Source organism: Monodelphis domestica, chromosome 4 (assembly GCF_027887165.1).
Source record: "Monodelphis domestica isolate mMonDom1 chromosome 4, mMonDom1.pri, whole genome shotgun sequence".
NCBI lineage: Eukaryota > Metazoa > Chordata > Mammalia > Didelphimorphia > Didelphidae > Monodelphis > Monodelphis domestica.
Genome location: NC_077230.1, coordinates 174,103,774 through 174,122,122, shown reverse-complemented (window position 1 = coordinate 174,122,122; position 18,349 = coordinate 174,103,774). Strand labels below are relative to the sequence as shown.

At 35.7% G+C, this 18,349-nt stretch overlaps 1 protein-coding gene across 7 annotated transcripts in view; it reads left to right on the top strand.

The window, feature by feature from the left end:
- Positions 1–1,007: 1,007 nt before the first annotated feature.
- The window catches only part of SCN3A (sodium voltage-gated channel alpha subunit 3), a 158,312-nt gene continuing 140,970 nt past the window's right edge, over positions 1,008–18,349 (top strand). For 3 of the 7 annotated variants that reach the window (XM_056797209.1, XM_056797207.1, XM_056797206.1), the window contains exon 1: positions 1,009–2,073. The gene's annotated coding sequence lies outside the window, so the exon portion shown is untranslated. Of the gene's footprint in view, positions 2,074–18,349 lie in introns of all 7 variants that reach the window. The other 4 variants (XM_056797210.1, XM_003341263.3, XM_056797208.1 and 1 more) reach the window with 2 other exon arrangements.

Below are 18,349 nucleotides of genomic sequence, written 5' to 3'. Positions count from 1 at the left end.
TACTATAAAATTACTAATGATGCTCTATAATTAACATATTCATCTTATGCTTTAAGATTATTATAACATTTGTTTTATGCAGTATTTTAATGCTTCCTCTGCATTTTATTTTTTAAACCTTTGCCTTTTGTTTTAGAATCAATAGGACTAGGCAATTGGGGTTAAATGCGTTGCACAGGGTCACACAGCTGGGACTATCTAAATCCAAATTTGTGCCCAGGACTTCCTGTGTTCAGTTCTGGCTCTCTATCCATGAAGCTGCTCAGCTCCCCTTCCTTGCAATTTAGAACACAAGATTTGTTGAGCGAAGATGAGCTTTAACTATGTTTAATTCAAATGATATGTGTGCAGTGTAGGTGAATGAGATTTTACTGTCTTATAAATGAGTCTCCTATCCCGATTCTATTTTTTTTAGACATGCTACTTGCAAAAGTTTTCCAGAGGCTTTAAGTCATTAAGGTATATTTATAATATGCATTTGCCAGACACATGAGATTTTTCTCTGGGCTATTCTCAATATTACTTCAAAGAGTTTAAAGAGATGCTTCCAATGCCTTGAGATTAGTTTTTTAAAAAAAAGAAGAAACAAATATGATTAAAAAAATTTTTTTTAATTTAAAACCTCCCATTTTAAAAAATGGGAGGTTACTTGAAAAGAGGTTACTTTTTAATTATTTTTATTATTGGTATTTTCAGGAAGGCAATAAAGCAGAGCAGAAAGAGCACTGGTCTTAGAATTGAGACCAGGTTTGGCATTCCATCTCACTCCTTCCTTATTAGCTGTGTCCCCTCATTAAGTTTCCTCACTTGTAAAACACTTGTACCACTTACTTGACATAAATGTGAGCAAAATAATAGGTAAAAATGAATGATATGTGTCATATAAATTTGATTATTTTTGGATAAAATTACTTATAAAGTCTAGAATAGTGTTTGTGATAAGTAACAGACTACAATAAACATTTAATTTTAGTTCAAAGTTAGAATATCTTGGGAAATTTCTCCCTATATGGCTCAGTGACATTATTTTGCATATGTTAAGATCACAGAGGTAGCGTTCTTGAAGGGACCTTAAAGGTCATCATAGTTGTCAAATACACAAAGGTGTTAAATAATGTTTTCTGGGGGAAGCTGGGTGGATTGAGACCCAGACCCAGAAACAGGAGGCCCTGGGTTCAAATTTGGCCTCAGGTACTTCCTAGTTGTGTGACCCTGGGCAAGTCACTTAACCCCCATTGCCTAGTCCTTACAACTTTTCTGCCTTGAAAACAATACATAGTACCAAGACAGAAGGTAAGGTTTAAATAAAATGTTTTCTGCTATACTTTGGGTCTTGTAAAATGAGACACAGAACAGGAAGCAGAGGCAGGATCCCTGATTGCAGTCCAATCAGGGTTCAATGTAATTGGGTAATGTTTTAAAAATAAATACAAATGTAATATAAATCATGTGAATTTGTTGTTTTCAAAGCCAATATGTGGCCCGCAGGGATCTATTTCTATCTGGCATTGACATCACTGATTCTAGCCCAACGCCATCATTTTACACATAAAGAGAGTGAGGCCTCCAGTAATCACTTGTCTTATGGAATTTAATACAAGTAACAATTAAAAATCAGCTGAAATACAAATCCCAATCTCAGATTCAAACTTCAGTTCAGCATCTTCTCCACTACACAGTCCATAGCTGCTGATTATCTTAGACAAACTCACTTCTGAGGTTAGGATGAAGAGGAGGAACTGCTGAGTTCTCTGTTCCTTCTTTCTGATTTGTGGCCAGTAGATGGAGCTACTTGTTAGGAAGCTGCTTGCCTTTTTTTTTTTTAAAGCTGTTTTCTGATATATGTTGGGTACCATAGAGTGAGACTCAGAACAGGAAGCGGAGGCAGAAGCGGAGAGGATTCTGGAAAGGTCTCTTTGTTTTCTTGTCCACAGAGAATGCAGAAAATTGTAATTAATTTGTAAACCTCTGTGGATAAAAATCTGAAGAACTGCCTTTGGAGGCATATCATCCTGTCATCTTCTTGGATGCTGGGCTTTGTTGTGCTGTGATTTCTAATTCTCTTTTTATCAGGTAAGCTAGAAAACATTTACTCATATGCATCATAGGTTCTAAAGATATTAATCTTATTATTTAAAAATCATCTCAATCCTTGTGATTGTCGAGTTCATGGTGATTTAAATGTATATTCATTATATTCAGTGATATCTTCTATTGTTTTAGAGCTTCCAAAGGAAAGCCAGCCTAGGTCTATATATTGTGAATTATGATAGGGACTAGGTGGTGGTACTGATCTTGTGTTTTTTTTCAGGCACTAACGGGTCTAGGTTCTATGGCATTCAATGACTATTTCTCTGGGAATCTGAAAGATTTCTTGTAAAGCTCATGTTTGTATCAAATGTACATAAAATTAAAAATTTAAATGGTATTTTAAAAAAAAGCAGCCTAAAACAAAAAAAAATTGTCTCGTGAACCTGGAAGTATCATTTTCATGGCTTAGCTTTTCTCTTATAGCCTAATATAGGCCATGTTTGTACACATTGATCAGAATGGTAAGATTATACCCATAGATTTGGCTATTTAAAAATACACCTTCACTTTTCTATTCAATCACATTGTCGTAGAAGATAGACCACTTACTGATGATTAAAGAGAGGTCTAATTTTCTGAGAATAATGATGATTAGCATATAGTCCCCAAATCCAAATCCCGTATCTGCTTGCTGAATTATATATAGCTACTCATATGTTTCTTCATGTTTTCTGTACTAGATTAATAAATAATATTAATCAATATTAATCATAATACTAATTAGAGACCATTACTTGAGCCACAAAACAATGTCATTTCTCTCTAGGTTTTTGTAGTTTTTCTAACATACCTGAGTATTATAAAACTGCAATTATTTAATATTTTTCTAGAAACATTATATTATATAAGGAGATTGTTTTTAAAAGTTCCTCCATCAAAATGAAAGAACAGTTATAAGAATTATGAAACTGCCCATTGTTTGTACAACAGGTGGTGTAATGTAGCTTATGAGGGCAAGGATATAAACAAGTTAGTGTGGGTAAAATTTTGAATAGAAACATTTAAACACATTTTCCTTAATTAGGGTATCACTTTAAATGATTTTTGGCATGGGCTTTCACTACAGTTTGGCAGAAAGAAGGCTGTAAAAGAAAGGACTTCTGGGGTCTGCCTAATTGCAAGGTTGTTTGTTTTTCTGGTGTTAGAGGAAAAAATGTTGATATCCAAGTTAGTATTTTCAAGTGAATACTGTCTTAAAATAGCCATACATTGAAAAATTAGTTTTCCAAAAGTGACTTTGTCTCAAATGAAAGCTGGGCATCTTAGAATTGCCTCTACTATAGTGTGTGAAGAAAATTGGTTCTTTGAAAGAGGGTTTTCGTTTATATATTGCAAATGTGGTGTTAATCGGCCTATATAGATCATGTGCAAGGCATATTTTTCCACAGGTGATTGACTATGAGTAACTTTGTCCTTGCAAATGCTAGTTCTGATCTTGGCTGAGTTAGTTTACATTCATGAATGGATGCTTGTGTTTGGGCACTGAATGCCAACAATTTTTCCCAAATCGGTGTTTGTTATTAGCTAGTATTTGGTCTGCAGGTGCCACTGGTGTACTCTACAATTCCTGAAAAGTTGTCTGGAAATCATACAGATTCCAATCAAATTACACTTCAAATGACGGGAGCATTCTATTTTAAAATAATTTTACTGTTAATCTTTTTTTTTTGTGAAATGATGACTCACTTCCTAATTTACACTCTAGTGGAAAGTGTACCCACCTAAGAGCCAATAGGCTAGGGCTCTAGTCACAGCTCCATGACTATCTGTGTGACTTCAGGGAAGTCTTGATTTCTCTTTGACTCAGTTTTCAAATCTCTAAAATGTGACAGTTGGTCCTTTTATCTCTAAAAGTCATTGATTCTATGAGATGTGTTTATTCATACACTAGTTTTTCTGGGGGAAAAGGCACACACATTCTAGTTGCTTACATTTATATAGTATTTTAGGTTATCAAGAATTTTCTATACATCATTTCATTTTATTTTTGAAAGAACTTGAAACTTGGGTTTCTGACTCTAAGTCCAATGTCCTTCCTATGAGCTATTGCTCACATTGGGGTGCTCAGGTATAATCTCTAAGCAAATAAGTAGGGATTTTCCAGCCCACAAACACCAGAAATATCTCCCAATTCAAGACAGAACTCTTGACAAAGTAGAAATAATGACTTATAGTTAAAAGTGTAACACATTTTGTGTTATTTGGTGTTACAAACAACCAATAAAGCAGGGAATAAAGAATAAGGGTATAAGTGTTTTATGTGCCAAGCACCATGCTGAGGAGTTGACAATTATTATCTCATTTGATCCTCACAATAACCTTAGGAGGTAGATGCTATGATGTGAAGAAATGGTGGAAGATAAAGGTCAAACGACTTACCCAGGGTTCCACAGCTAAGTGTCAGAGGTTGGATTTGAATTGAGCTCTTCCTGACTGGGTGCATAATATTCTATCTACTGTACCAACTAACTGCCTAAATATTGCAAATATAATAATCCTCATTTTACATATAAGGAAATTGAGGCCCTAAGGGGCTAAAAGACTTGCCTAGGGTGCAGGGCTAGTAACCAGCAAAGTTTGCATTTGCACTCACAACCAGTGATTCTAAGTCAGTATTTTCCCCTGCTACTCATAGAATGCTATAGATAAAGGCAGAAACTTTGGGAATTTCCTGTGCATAGATATCAATATATACTCCTTTGCATCTGAAATACTAGCTAGCAACTTGGTTTCACTTGCTATTCTCTCCTTAAAAACAATGTGAATAGACTAGCTGGGTGGAGTACCATTATGATGCCCTTCTTTCTACCATGAAGACTGTAATGTTTACTTCAATATCCTTAAGACATGCGAAGTAATCATAGTTTTCACCAGGGATCAGATTTAAACCCCCAACTACTCCTTATGATTCATAACACTGAAAAGGCTCATTTCAAAAGGTCTGAATATGAATTAGTTACCCTCTTTCCTAACCAACCCTCCACCTCCAAGATCATCTGATGGGGACCTATTGATGAAAAAAAGTTAAAAAACAAAGAATGATAACTGAAATAGCATTTCTGAGGCATCATGGTATAATTGATAAAAGGCCAGACCAAGGTTTGATTCTGAGCTCCACCACTCACAACCTGTGGTAAATCACTTAATTTTTGGGCATCTGTGTCTGAATCTGGAAAGTCAAAGACTAGATGATTTTAAAGTCTTTTCTAGCTCTAAAACCATGATCCTATAACATGTTCTTCTTGAGGGTCAGAGTTCAGTTACTAATGGGCTATCTTATCGGCTACTGACATTTAACTGCTTTGAGAATTAAAATTTAATGACTCTTTGGTAAGTCTGACTTTCTACATTTTCCTCTTCAGAAACCCTTAGATTATTTGAAGATGTTCATGTCACTCTGCTTTCTATCTTATTTTCTTGAGTTCTTAACTAGTAGGTAACTGGGACAATGGAAGACTGAAAAATATGAAGGAAATCTAAATTACCTTGGAGGGCTTAAAAAATTCCAATACTCATTTCTATGGAATGGTCTGTAAGTTATTCTTCATTCTTTAGAAGCCTTATAGGTCTGTGAGAAGGGTTTTTAGGATTTAACTGAAAATGAACCTTTTTAAAGGTAAATATATGCAGGAAATTTTTCCTATGACTACAGAGTCATGTATATAAATTCATATTATTTTAAAACAATATTTTATGTTCTCACCATGGTTCTGATGCTTTTCCTCTTCTAATCAATCAGAAATTGAAGCAGTTTCAATTCAATTCAGTTCAATGAGTATTTATTATATATCTACTAGTTAGATGGTACTGGGCGACCCACTTAGAGATACAAAGGGAAAATGGAAAATGGTCCATTCCCTTGATTCATTAGTAAAAATCCATTTTCCCCTTAAGTTACAGGAAAATAGACCATTTTATTCCTCTTTAATGTTAGGAATTGGTTTAATAGTTGATTCCAACTATACAAATCAAACATACACTCCCTCAGATGCACACACACAACCATAACCCCTCCTTCTAAGTCAAAATGGCATTTTCTTTTTGCCCCTTATATCCCACATCTGTGCTCTGTGAAGAGTCTCTTTTTAGACATTTGCTTTTTATCACAAATAACTTCAAAGGCAGTATATATTTACACCCAGAGCCTTCAATATCAGATCTTTAAAGAAAGCTTTTCACATTTTGGAACTTAGGGAAAGAATTGCCAAATTTACTTTAACTCTTTGCTGCAGTTTCACATATTTCACTTAGAGACCCACATTTATAGACCAATATTCTTTTATAATATGGGTTCTTAGCAGTGGAGTCAATAAGCTATTTAAAAATATTTTGATAATTTTATTTCAATATAATTGGTTTCTTTTGTAATCATATGCATTTTATTTTATTCATATAAAATATCAGAGTGAAAAGGGATGCATAGGCTTTATTAGAATACCAAAGAAGACCATGCAACAAAAATGTTATGTGAGAACCTCTGCTTTACATTGTTTCTCATTCCCTTATAAACTCATCTATTTACTGTTATCTGTCTTACACTGAAATATAATCTAATTAAAAGTTCATCTCAAATGTCTCATAATGAGATGTAGGACCAGAAACCATAGCACAAATCAGTAATGCGTATAGCTAGGCAGAATGAGATGGATGATTACTTCATTTGAGGAGTTCATAGCTGCAGTAGGGCCAAAGCCAATTGGATGTCCATATTATTTGCACCAGCATGGTGAGATCCAATGAATTTAGGTTGCCTAAGGAGAGTCAATTAGTCTAGGTTTGAAAAATGAAGCAGATTAAAACTTCCATGCTAATCAGTATCTGGATCAGGCATGTATATAACTGCTACACTACCAGCCTGGGTGATAAAGGGAGACCTAGTTTCAAAACCAATCCAAACAAATAAACACTAACGAGGCTATAATTCTGGGATATATGAAGATTCTTCTAATGGAAAACAAATTCTTACAGTTTTTACCAAGTTGGGTAGATTTAGGGTATCTTGAAAAAGGATCACTTATCTCTATAGTTCAATGACCAATATAAGCAAATACAAAAAGGCTTATCCTCAATATGGTAACCGTTCATTGGTGAATTTGGCACTCCAGCAGTACACAAAGGCTGTTTCACAAGTTGCTGAGGAATTTTGATGTCTTGGTGAAGGAAATACCTATAATCATGAAAGCATAGTTCCTTGAAGTAGTATAATGTGTTGAAATATAAGTAGTTGGTCCAGAACATGACACAGAAGTGTGAAAACTTAACAGTAAACTTCCCCTCCAAAATCAAATCCCTCCTTCACTAGGAAATAAAACTACCTTTTGTTCTTTTCTCGTTCAGAGGTGCTATGATATTTGTGTAAACTTAAGCTTGCAAAATATGGGATAAAATTAAGCAGATCTACTGTAGAAATGCTAATTTCTTAACATTTAAGCAGCATGGTGTTAACAGAAGATTAACCATCATGCAGATATGAGTAAAATTCTAGCCCCTAATACATACTAGCTATGGGGCCATTGGCAAGTTACTTAAGCTCTCAGTTCTCTAGGCAACTCTCTAAGATTATAAATTGCAGAAAAGTTGCTGATCTGTGAAGGAATTCTGCCAAATGTTTAGAATTTTTATCTTCCAATATTCATATTCTTCATTGTTTTTTCAGGATAGTCAGTAATATAAAATTTATCTTTTCCCTCTATAACTGCTGCTCATTGGGTCCATACCCTCAGTTTCTATACTTATTTCTCACTAAAGTAACGGTCATCACATTTCATCCGCTATAGATTCATGGTGAGTCCCAAATGAACCAAAAGAGTGCCATCTTCTGATATTTCCTGGTCTTTAAGGAGGCATGTCATGTCCAATACTCTTCTGACTCATCTTGTGAGTCTGGGTATTGCTAGGCCAATATTGAAGAAGCAGTCATGAGAAGGAGCCTCAAGAGATAGTCACTTTTCTATAGATCTCTTGAATTTTACAGATTATTAACCTGAGATCTATAGAAAAGTGACTTACCTAAGGTCATATAATCAGTAAGTGGGAGAGATAGGGTTGAAATCCCTGCTTTAAATCTCCTAATTTCATATTCTTTTAGTTTCTAGCCACTGATTGTTTTCTATATAGAAATGCCTAATCAAGGCTAATGATTTCTTATAAATATTATCAAAACTGTTCTTCACTTGTTAATGTTTTGTAACACATTTTCTTCCTCAATCAAAGTTCATCTCAATTTTTAAAATCTAGTAAGATATTTTCTTTTCCTATGCAATTTTCATGTAGTTTATAGGTTGCTTATATAGTCATAGATGCATTTATGTGGTCTAGAAATGATAGTTTCTTTTTCGAACATCTTTCAGTTATTCCTGTATATATCTGCAGATCTCTCTACATGTAGTGACATACAAAGTTCCCAAATCTTTCCTTGTCACCAATTGTCTCTTAGATATTTCAACTTATTCAACATCCTCCAAACTGACCTCATTATGATTTCTTTAATCCCAAACTTCCTTATTTCTGTGGAGGTCACTGTCACCCTTCTGATCACACAGTTTCATAATTAAGATGGGGGAACAGAACTTTGTTACAGGACATCAAATTTAGGGGGTGCTTATAGCATTTACAAGTACTCTAACAATGTATAAACAGGAGAACTTGGCATCTAGTTATCAAGAAAAATTAGTTAAAATAAGAATATAGTAGATGGAATGAATTCTTCCTTCAGTCTAATTAATACAATCTTTCCCAGAACTGGCTTTACTCTTTCCAAAGTCCTTGACTCTATAGATGCAGAGTAATGTTCCATACTTTCTCTCAACTCAGGGCCTGCTTTATGCTATCTGCCCTGGGTGATATGTATGATATTTTCTCAGACTGTAAAAATTACTAGCTACAACTATGGAAAAGAAAAAAAAATCAGAGGCCAAAGAGGGTGTGGGGGGGAAGCAACATCCAGATATCAAAGCACAGAAAATTTTAAGAAGATAAAGAATAAAAGGAAATATAGTCAAGTAACACACTCAAAAAAAGAAGAAAATATTTATATCACATATACTGTTTTCTCTCTTCATTAATTGACATTTCTCATTATATTTTCCTATCATAATCTTTTCCTTAGCAATTTTTCATATCATTCATTTCTTATCATTCATTTAACTGTTAAAGACCTAACCCTTGGCATCTAGTCATAGCTAGCAAAAAAAGATATACTTTTCTACATTTGGCAATGATCATTGTCTTTAATTTGTGAGATACACCAGAGGTTCCTGCACTTACCTATTTTTATAAATTGTTCTCTTGGGACCTGAAGTTTCAAGTAATCATATAAGAGAGGACACCGAATCTTACAGGCAAACTAAATCTGTTTAGCCCTTCAACAGAGGAGGCAAAACCCAAAATATTTGTTTCAAGTTTAGGAATCAAAATAACATATTCGGTTTTAGAAAATTATATTTGTGGCACTCTGGAGAGATAAAGGAAATTTAATATACTTTTGTAAATCATAGAGTTTTTTAAAAGCTAAGATTTATTTTAATTTTTCCCTGTTAGTGGCATTTCTGAGGAATAAATGGCTTAACAGAATAGCTGCAGAATTAATAATTCATTACATTTCTTAAAAGTCATTTCATTGCAAGGTGAATCATATTATTCTAGGCAGAGCAAAGAAGCACTCTCATTATATTAGGAAAGATATAAGGAAACAAACATTTAGTAAGTGCCTACAATGTACCAGGCACTATGTTAAGCACTTTTACACATGTTATCTCATTTGATCCTCACAATAACCCTGGGAGGAATTATTTTTATCTGTATTTTATGATTTTATGATTGAGGAATCAGAGAGTTGACAGTTGACTGTTAACATGATAAAACATCTGTATGCTCTTTAGATTCCAACTTTGACCAAGTATCTTGTCATGTGGTAGCACTGTGATGACTGGCTAGTTTTCTTCTGTGTATTTTATACAAAAATGAACCAATAAAACCATTTTTACCACCCCCCTCACAAAAACAAACAAACAAAGAAAAAAGTGGTTAAGTGGCTTGCCCAGGGTCATGCAGTTAATCTGAGGCCACATTTGAATTCAGGTCTTCCTGATTGTTAAATGCTAATGGAAATAAAGAGACAGGTAAGACATTGCTTCATGTTTTCCACAACAGCCTATATCATGAAATCTCACTGCATACTGACATCGGAAGAGCATCTACTTTTGTGTATTTCTTTTAGTACTTCTCCTATTACCCTTGGTCATTAGGGTTACCATCAGATGTAAAAGTCCATATGCATTAATAGCTTCAGTACTAGATTGTTCATATTGATGTATTTGATTTCCATTGCAAATTTATTTATTTTTATTTTTTTAAACCTTTACCTTCCTTCTTAGAGTCAATACTGTGTATTGGCTCCAAGGCAGAAGAATGGTAAGGACTAGGCCATGGGGGTCAAGTGACTTGTCCAGGGTCACACAGCTAGGAAGTGTCTGAGGTCAGATTTGAACCCAGGACCTCCTGTCTCTAGGCCTGACTCTCAATCCACTGAGCCACTCAGCTGCCCCCCAAATTTATTTTTGAAGTCTCATGTTTTCTGGATATTTTTTGTAAAATCTTTAAGTTACCGCCACATTTCAAGTATTCATTTTTTTTTTTTGGCAGAGTGATTGTATAGTGGAAAGAACATTTTATTTGGAATTGGAAGATCTGTGTCTGTTCAGGAACAATCTATGTAATTTGAATGCAATATTTGCCTTCTAGTATTCAGTGGTGTCCAATTTGATCTGACATGATTTTTCAATGTACTTTACCTTTTATGAATTTTCTTAATTATAAATCACTATGGCAAAAAAATAAATGATCTCTTATAACTCTAATCATATAATGCCTCCATGGATACAGATCAAAACTTTTTTATGCATTAGGAGATGTTTCATAAATTTCTTTGGCTGAAAATTTTTTTATTTCTTGCTAGTCAAACCTCTTGCAAGTGACAGATGACTAGAAGACATACCAGAGTTTTTGCTCTTTTTGCAAAAGCCTTTGGGAACTAAGGGGACTCTCCACAGACCACTGAGGCATCAGAGTATGATTTTAGTGGAAGAAGGCTTTATAATAGTTAAATCTCTCATGTCTAATGTTTAATGAAATATCCACTCTGATTTGTCTTTATCATAGGATTGCAGACCTAGAGATGAAAGGGAGGTTAGAAGTCATCAAAGGTCATTTAGAACCTTCATTTTATATCTGAGGAAGCTGAGGACCAAGAAAATTAAATATTCAGTGCAGGCTCAAACATGGTCCTGCTGAGACTAAAAGACTGTGCCATTGGCTAATGCAAATAAAGGGAATGGGAAAAGGAGGGCAAGTTATAATACAATGTTAAGGTGAAAATTTTTTCCTATCCATGGAATAGGACTTGAGGACTCCCAAGTGGGACTAGGTTTTATATAGGTATTATTTATTATAGTCATACCTTTATTTTGTCCTCAAGATCTACTTTGCCAAATTGTCTTCATTCTTCAAGCAAGTGAACATTAATTTACTGGCTAAGAGGGCTACGGTGTTTGGTAAATTTCGAATGATGCTCTCTTGATGTAGGTGCTTGAGATTGCCACAAACAAGGGTCTGAAATTACAAGATGAAATGAAAAGAAAAAGGAGCAATCTAGTCATAATATTGATAAGTTAAAATTAGCATTAAAGGATTAAAAGGGCAATGACAGCTCCTGAGCCATATGTTATCCTCATACCAATCAAATTATTTCTTTTGTACTTTTGAGCAGTTCTAATTCTGTCAGCCATATCCTGGAATATCCCAGACTAGTATCTACTAATGATACAGATCACTCCATTGGTATCCAATTTGATTTTACAGTAATACGTGCTTTCTCAATGTACTTTACCTCTCATAAAAGTTAGTTTATAAGTTATATAAAATGAAGACTGTTTACTTCCCCAGTTTTTATCAGAATTTCTTTAGTGCAGAATACAAATTGATACTCAAGTCCTACTGTAGACAGTATCCATTTTTTCTATGATAGATTATGTGGATTCTGCATTAAATGGCATTTTTTTCAGTTTCTCCTTCCTACTACTGCCTTATTTGGCCCTGTTTACTGTTTGCTGTTTACTCAGTCAGAAAACAGAGAAAGGAGGTAGTGACAATCAGTCATCCTAGCTAAAATGATCATTCAGGGTGAGGTTTGAAATCCCTATCTAAAGAAAAAAAATCTGAATTTACTTCAAGTTTTCACTTACCTGCGGTATTCTGCTTCCTCCTTTAGCTCCAGAATAAATGGGAGCTGAAAAGCATTTCCTTCTTCCTTTACCTGCTGAGATCTTAAGCTTCAGTGTTTCTCCTGCTGCAGTTGATGGCATCACTAACACCTAAATCAGGGCAGTGAATATAGCTCCCTGCTCTATTTTGGTGTTAATGATGTTCTTAGCTGTTGCTGGAAAAACACAGACCCCCTTGGGTAGGCAACGCAGGCCCTCCAAGATACATTTCCCCTATGTTATCTTAAACATAAATTCATTTGTTTATGTGTTTTTTGTTTGTCTGTTTTTCTCTTGAGGGTGTATGATTGAAATTTGAAGAGGTAGATTTATAAGAATTCATTTAAAAGAATCAAAAGCATTCTATTGCCATTTTTATATAGATTATCTCAAGCTTGAAGATTGTTGCTATCAGTAGGCCTGAAGAATTGATTTTATTATGAGTCCAGAACTAGAAAGGCCTTAAGGAAGTTATCTCTTTAGAGTCTCTTGCCTTTAGGAATGGCTGCAGTTTAACTGTAGTTAAGGCAGATGGTTCCCTATCTTTAATTAAAGATTCCCAGGAAACAAACCACAGTTTACCTTCTTAGTATGATTATTTAATTACCTTTGCTGTCAGAGGTTTCTATTTGTATCTAATCTAAATCTTTTGCTACAGTGTAGGGTATTTCCTTTTGTTCTAATTTGGCTATAACGTATTCCATAAGTAGGGGTCCCCAAACTTTTTACACAGGAGGCCAGTTCACTGTCCCTCAGACCGCTGGACAGCCAGATTATAAAAACAAAACAAAACAAAAAACTATGAACAAATCTGTATACCACTGTCTGGGATAGTGGAGGCTGCAGCGCTGGCTGTGATGGGCCTTGCTCAGGCCCATCACCACCACCACTATACCGGGCAGCAGAATACACAGTGGGGAATCCCCTCCCCCAGATCGCCGCTCACCATGCTGACGTCTTCCATAGTGCAGCCACACAATCCTTTGCGTGGCACTTTCCGTTCCAGAACAAAGCACCATGCAAAGGATTACGTCACCGGAAGTAGTCTTGTGAGTAGTAGTGAGCGACCCCGTGCTTTGAGTCGCCGCCACATACAGTGCTCCTCTCACTGGACACCAATGAAAGAGGAGCCCCTTCAGGAAGTGCGGTGGGGCCAGATACGTGGCCTCAGCGGGGTGCATGTGGCCCATGCGACGTAGTTTGGGGACCCCTGTAGGATAACTGTTCACATACTTGGGACAAGGCCTTAAAAAGGGACACTTGACACAATAAAAGGGTTCTGAGTCTGGATGGTACTGGCTGGAGGGAAGGTTTCTGCCTTATCCTCGGTCTGAACAGTGACAGTGCAGGGTACATAACCTTTGGACATCGAGTTCCTTCTAAACCCCCAATCCCTAGGGAAGAACATCCCTGGGCATACGTGGAGTGGTAAGAATCCTCTCATTTGGACGGTTTGTGGCAGTGTACAATATCCAATTAAAGGGGCTTGCTGCATCAACACAGATCAGTCTGCATCCCAGTGATCTGGCCTACTACACCTTGGAAAAGCTATAGCTTTGCTTACAGACAATTTTTTAAAAAAGACTCTAAAACCATTTCTTCTCCTGATGAAATAAAAATAAAACTTTTGTTTCCTTAGAAGATTGAAAGCAATACCCAAAGTGACTTGACTATGTAAATGATATCAGCCTTCTAGTATTCAAGGCCGTTTTAGGATGACTTTGTCTTTTTTGACATCTTTAAGGATGTCAACTCAAAAAGAACAACCAACATTTAACACTATGTTTATAAAACAGGAGCCTGGCACTTGATTACAGTTAGTAAACAGGCTATGTCTTTCTGAAGGAAATTGCTTAAGATTCGTGGCCTAAGTGTACCTTATGAAAAATGCTTTAGAGGGCTTTTAAATTCAACTAACAATGTTAACATGGAATAGTGCCCCAAGGCTGGTCACTGAGGAGGATGTGCCTGGCATATAGTAGCAATAAACATTAATAAATGCTTTTTGATTGTTTGGTTAAATATGCATGTATTATCACACACAGTTATGCATCTACATCATTCATACATATATTAAGCACCTGCTGTATACTAAACTGTACAAAGTGTTGAGGGGGACAAAATATGAATAAAATGCAATCCTTAATCTCTTAAACTGTTAATTAAGGTTATTGGTAACTTCAGATAGAGCAGTTTCAGCTGAGTAATAAAGCTGGAAGACAGAATACATAGGGCTAAGGAATGAGAGAAAAGGAATGGAAGCAATACATGCAAATTTTTCTAGAATTTTGGCTAAGTAAGGGATGAAAGATGTAGGGTAGTTGTGTGAAGGGATGGTAAAATATAGGTAAGACTAGAGAATGTTTAAAGGCACTATAGAAGGAATTGATACTTAGAGAGAAATGAAAGATTGAAAGGGAAGGGGGATTTTTGAGATCTCAAACTGATGGAGAAGCTGGAAGGGTATAGGATCAAGGATGTGTAGAGGCTTTGGCCTTGACAAGGAGAAAAGCCTCACTGAGAATGGGGGATTATATCAAGGGGTTCTGAGATAAAAAAAAAAGAGAGGAAGAAGGACCACAGATGGAATGACCTCCATTTTCCCACAAAGCAAGAGATGCTTGAGGTGATGAGGTGGTTGGGAATTACTATTTAAAGAGTAAGTTAGGGAACTAAATGCAGAATGGCATTTTGCATTGAGAAAGTTTCAAAGACATTTTCACCTTGATTAAATGTTCAAATTTAATTCAACATATTTAAAGAGGGGAGAAATTGTAAGTGATTAAGAGTGGAAAATATATAATGAAATCTAGTCCACATTGGGGACACAGTCATCAGGAAGGTAAACACTGATTGCTTGTGTTATACTATTCTGGGGAGATGGAATTAAATATAAGGAAGGTGAAAAATGCACCTGACATTCAGTTGAAAAGAGAAATAGAGTAAAAGCTAGTCAATTATCTAGACATTTCAAAATATTCCAAATTTGTCCTAATACAAAAATAAATCTGAATCTATAACCAAAATTTCAGTTTTCATCTAGACATTTGGTGCCAGATCCAGAAAACCTAGCACAAGGCTAAACTTATAAGTTGCTGCTCAACACACATATTGATTGATAGAGGAAAAACTAACAATACCTTGCTCTGCAGCTTTGCAAATAATGACTGCTAACCAAAGGACCACCCAAATGTGTATGTATTGTAGAGATGATTTTTGGTGACACATCAATCTTTCAGGACACACCTGTACAAACAATTTCTGTACCATGAAGGGTCAGAGAAAGGGTCACCACATAATCTCATTTATTTGCTTCTGGTTCATTATAAGATCATAGTGTCAAATTTCACCTGGGTGTTCAATGCTACTTGGCTTATTTTATTTTAATTTCAATTTGATTCTCTGGAATATCCCTTATAACACTTAATCTAGGCTATCTCCAGGCATCATAAGCCACCAATTCTATTTCCTCCCATTCTTAGTTGCTCTTCCTCCCAACCAATTCTTCTCATCATCAATCCTATCTTCACTGATAGATAACTTTAATTTTTACTTCATGGAAATGAAGATCATTCACTGACATGGAACACATTACTTACCATAGTCTTGAATTTAATGTGGTTTTGGAACCTATACACCATTCTCTTATATTTTTCTCTAATCTTTGAAGAAAAGGCATTATTCTTTTCCCCCCAAGGCTATCATATCAATAACCTTGTGATGTCATTTGTTGCTTCCTTCTTAAATATTTTGAATCTCTCTTCATTAATTCCTTCTTGGCCTTCAATAACATATGTATCTTTTCCGTTTTGAAATCACCTTTGATAGATTCTTCTGTCTTCTTTGATAATTCAATTCAATTTAATTCATAGTTATTAAGCATAAACTATGTGTAAAGCACTGTGCTGAGCAGCTGAGGTATATAAAGATGAATTAGGCAACATGCTTAACTCAAGGGAGCTTACAATTTAGTTGTCTAATTAAGGCAAGTACACTTACATAGCAAGAACTATACAATAGTAGTGACTTGCTCAGGGACACATAGCTAGTAAATATCTGAAGTTAGATTTGAATTTAGGTCTTCCTGACTCCAGATCCAGCGTTCTATGCAATGTACCACGTAGCTCTCTTTGTCTCTGTCTCCATATATGTACATATGTGTGACATATGTGCATATGCATGTATGTACTGTAGCAAAAGAGAATATAACTTATGCAAGGAATGATTGACAGGGTGTGAGACTTGGCATTCTCCCAGGGCAGTCAGGATTCTAAAGCATGGAGTATGTATGGATATATAAAACATATGTATATATATACATATATGTGTATATATATATGAATCCATCATCCCATCTCCATGGCTGTTCCCTTTATTGGTTGTTCCCTAAAGTGCTTGTTAATTCCTTCAAGTGTTGGTACAAACAACATATCAATGCCTTTTTATCCTTTGTGATACCTGACAATGTCCTCTTATAAAACCTCTTTAAAGCATTTAGCCAATATGGTAGAAACCTTTATCCAAGTCTTGTCACATTTCATAGGCATCAATGGAGAATTCTGACTCTTAATTTGTTTTCCCTCAGCTTTGGTATTCAATCATCCTGTCCCATTTCCCCATTAGGTATATTTCGAACACAGGAGATAGAGTGTGCTGTGCAGAAGTTACTCATTTTAACTCCCACCGTTGATCTTTTTATTTCCCACTGAACCACTTAAAACCCATTTCTTGAAAGACTGTGATATTGCCTAACACATCTGTAGAAGCTCCTTGGGCGAATTCTGGGGTAAAAAAGAAGGGTTGTTGAGTCAGAGAGCAGTTTGGCCTTATTCAAATCATTGTGCAATTTTTCGAATGTAATCCAGTCTACTCTCTTCCTTCTATTCCACTGGGACTCAGATAATTTTGCATCTGTGGTGACTGTTCAATATATATGTACCAATAAGACTATCTTAGGGTACTGCTTTGAAATGATTGTCATAATCTGGGTAATGTATATTTTATATCCTTTTGTTTTTTCCTCTATGAATGGTTAGACCAGTATCTTTCAGGTGGTTGTAGGTCTCATTCCCTATTGTATTGTAGGATTTGATACAATTGATGTAAGTGATATAACATCCACCAACAGGAGTGCTTAGAAATTTCACTATCTAAAAATGAATCTCTCTTACGTTTGGAATCTCTATAGTACATTCTCTTTAATAATAATAAATATTTTAGTGTGCTTATTTCCCCTCTTTTGTGTTCTGTTTGATATTGATAATAGAGGGTTGCTGGATGAAATTGTCTTTACTGCTGAGCTTGTCAAGGAATTTTTTATTATATCATCTTATACTTGGGTGATATGCCAAGGAAAGAAAGTCTGTAGCTGTGTAATACTCTACTGCATCAAATGTATTTTTATTCTCAACAAACAACAAATATAGTGGGATGTTTTATTTTCTAGCTCTACCAGACAATTGTAATAGCTTCATATGAGTATGTGGTCTATTGTAGATAATCATGTAGAAAACCAAAGCTCATCTACTTTTTTCTCACATTTTCACTAAGGATATTCTTGATAGATATATAGACCTGTGATAGTAAACCTCTGGCACAAGTGCCAAAGATAGCATACAGAGCACTCTCTGTGGGCATGAGTCACTACCCCCGCTAGAGATCATTACTAGAAAGGCAGAGGGACTTGCGTGGAGCTGTTCCCCTTCCCATCTCCATAAGCCTGATGACATTTTTTTCACATCACCCATCCCTCTGCCCAGCAGTCCAATGGGAGCACATATTCCCATCCTCAGACTGAGGACATTCCTTACATCACCCATGGGAATGCTTTCTCCCTCCCCTGTGTGGGATAAAGGGTGTGGTGGGGCATGCCCTGCACTTGGTGGAGGGCCAGGGCATGTGGCTTCTGGGGGTGGGGCATGGCATGTAGTCTAAAAGTTTCACCATAACTGATATAGACCATTCTCATAGTTTATAGAAATAAGTAAGTAGCACATGTA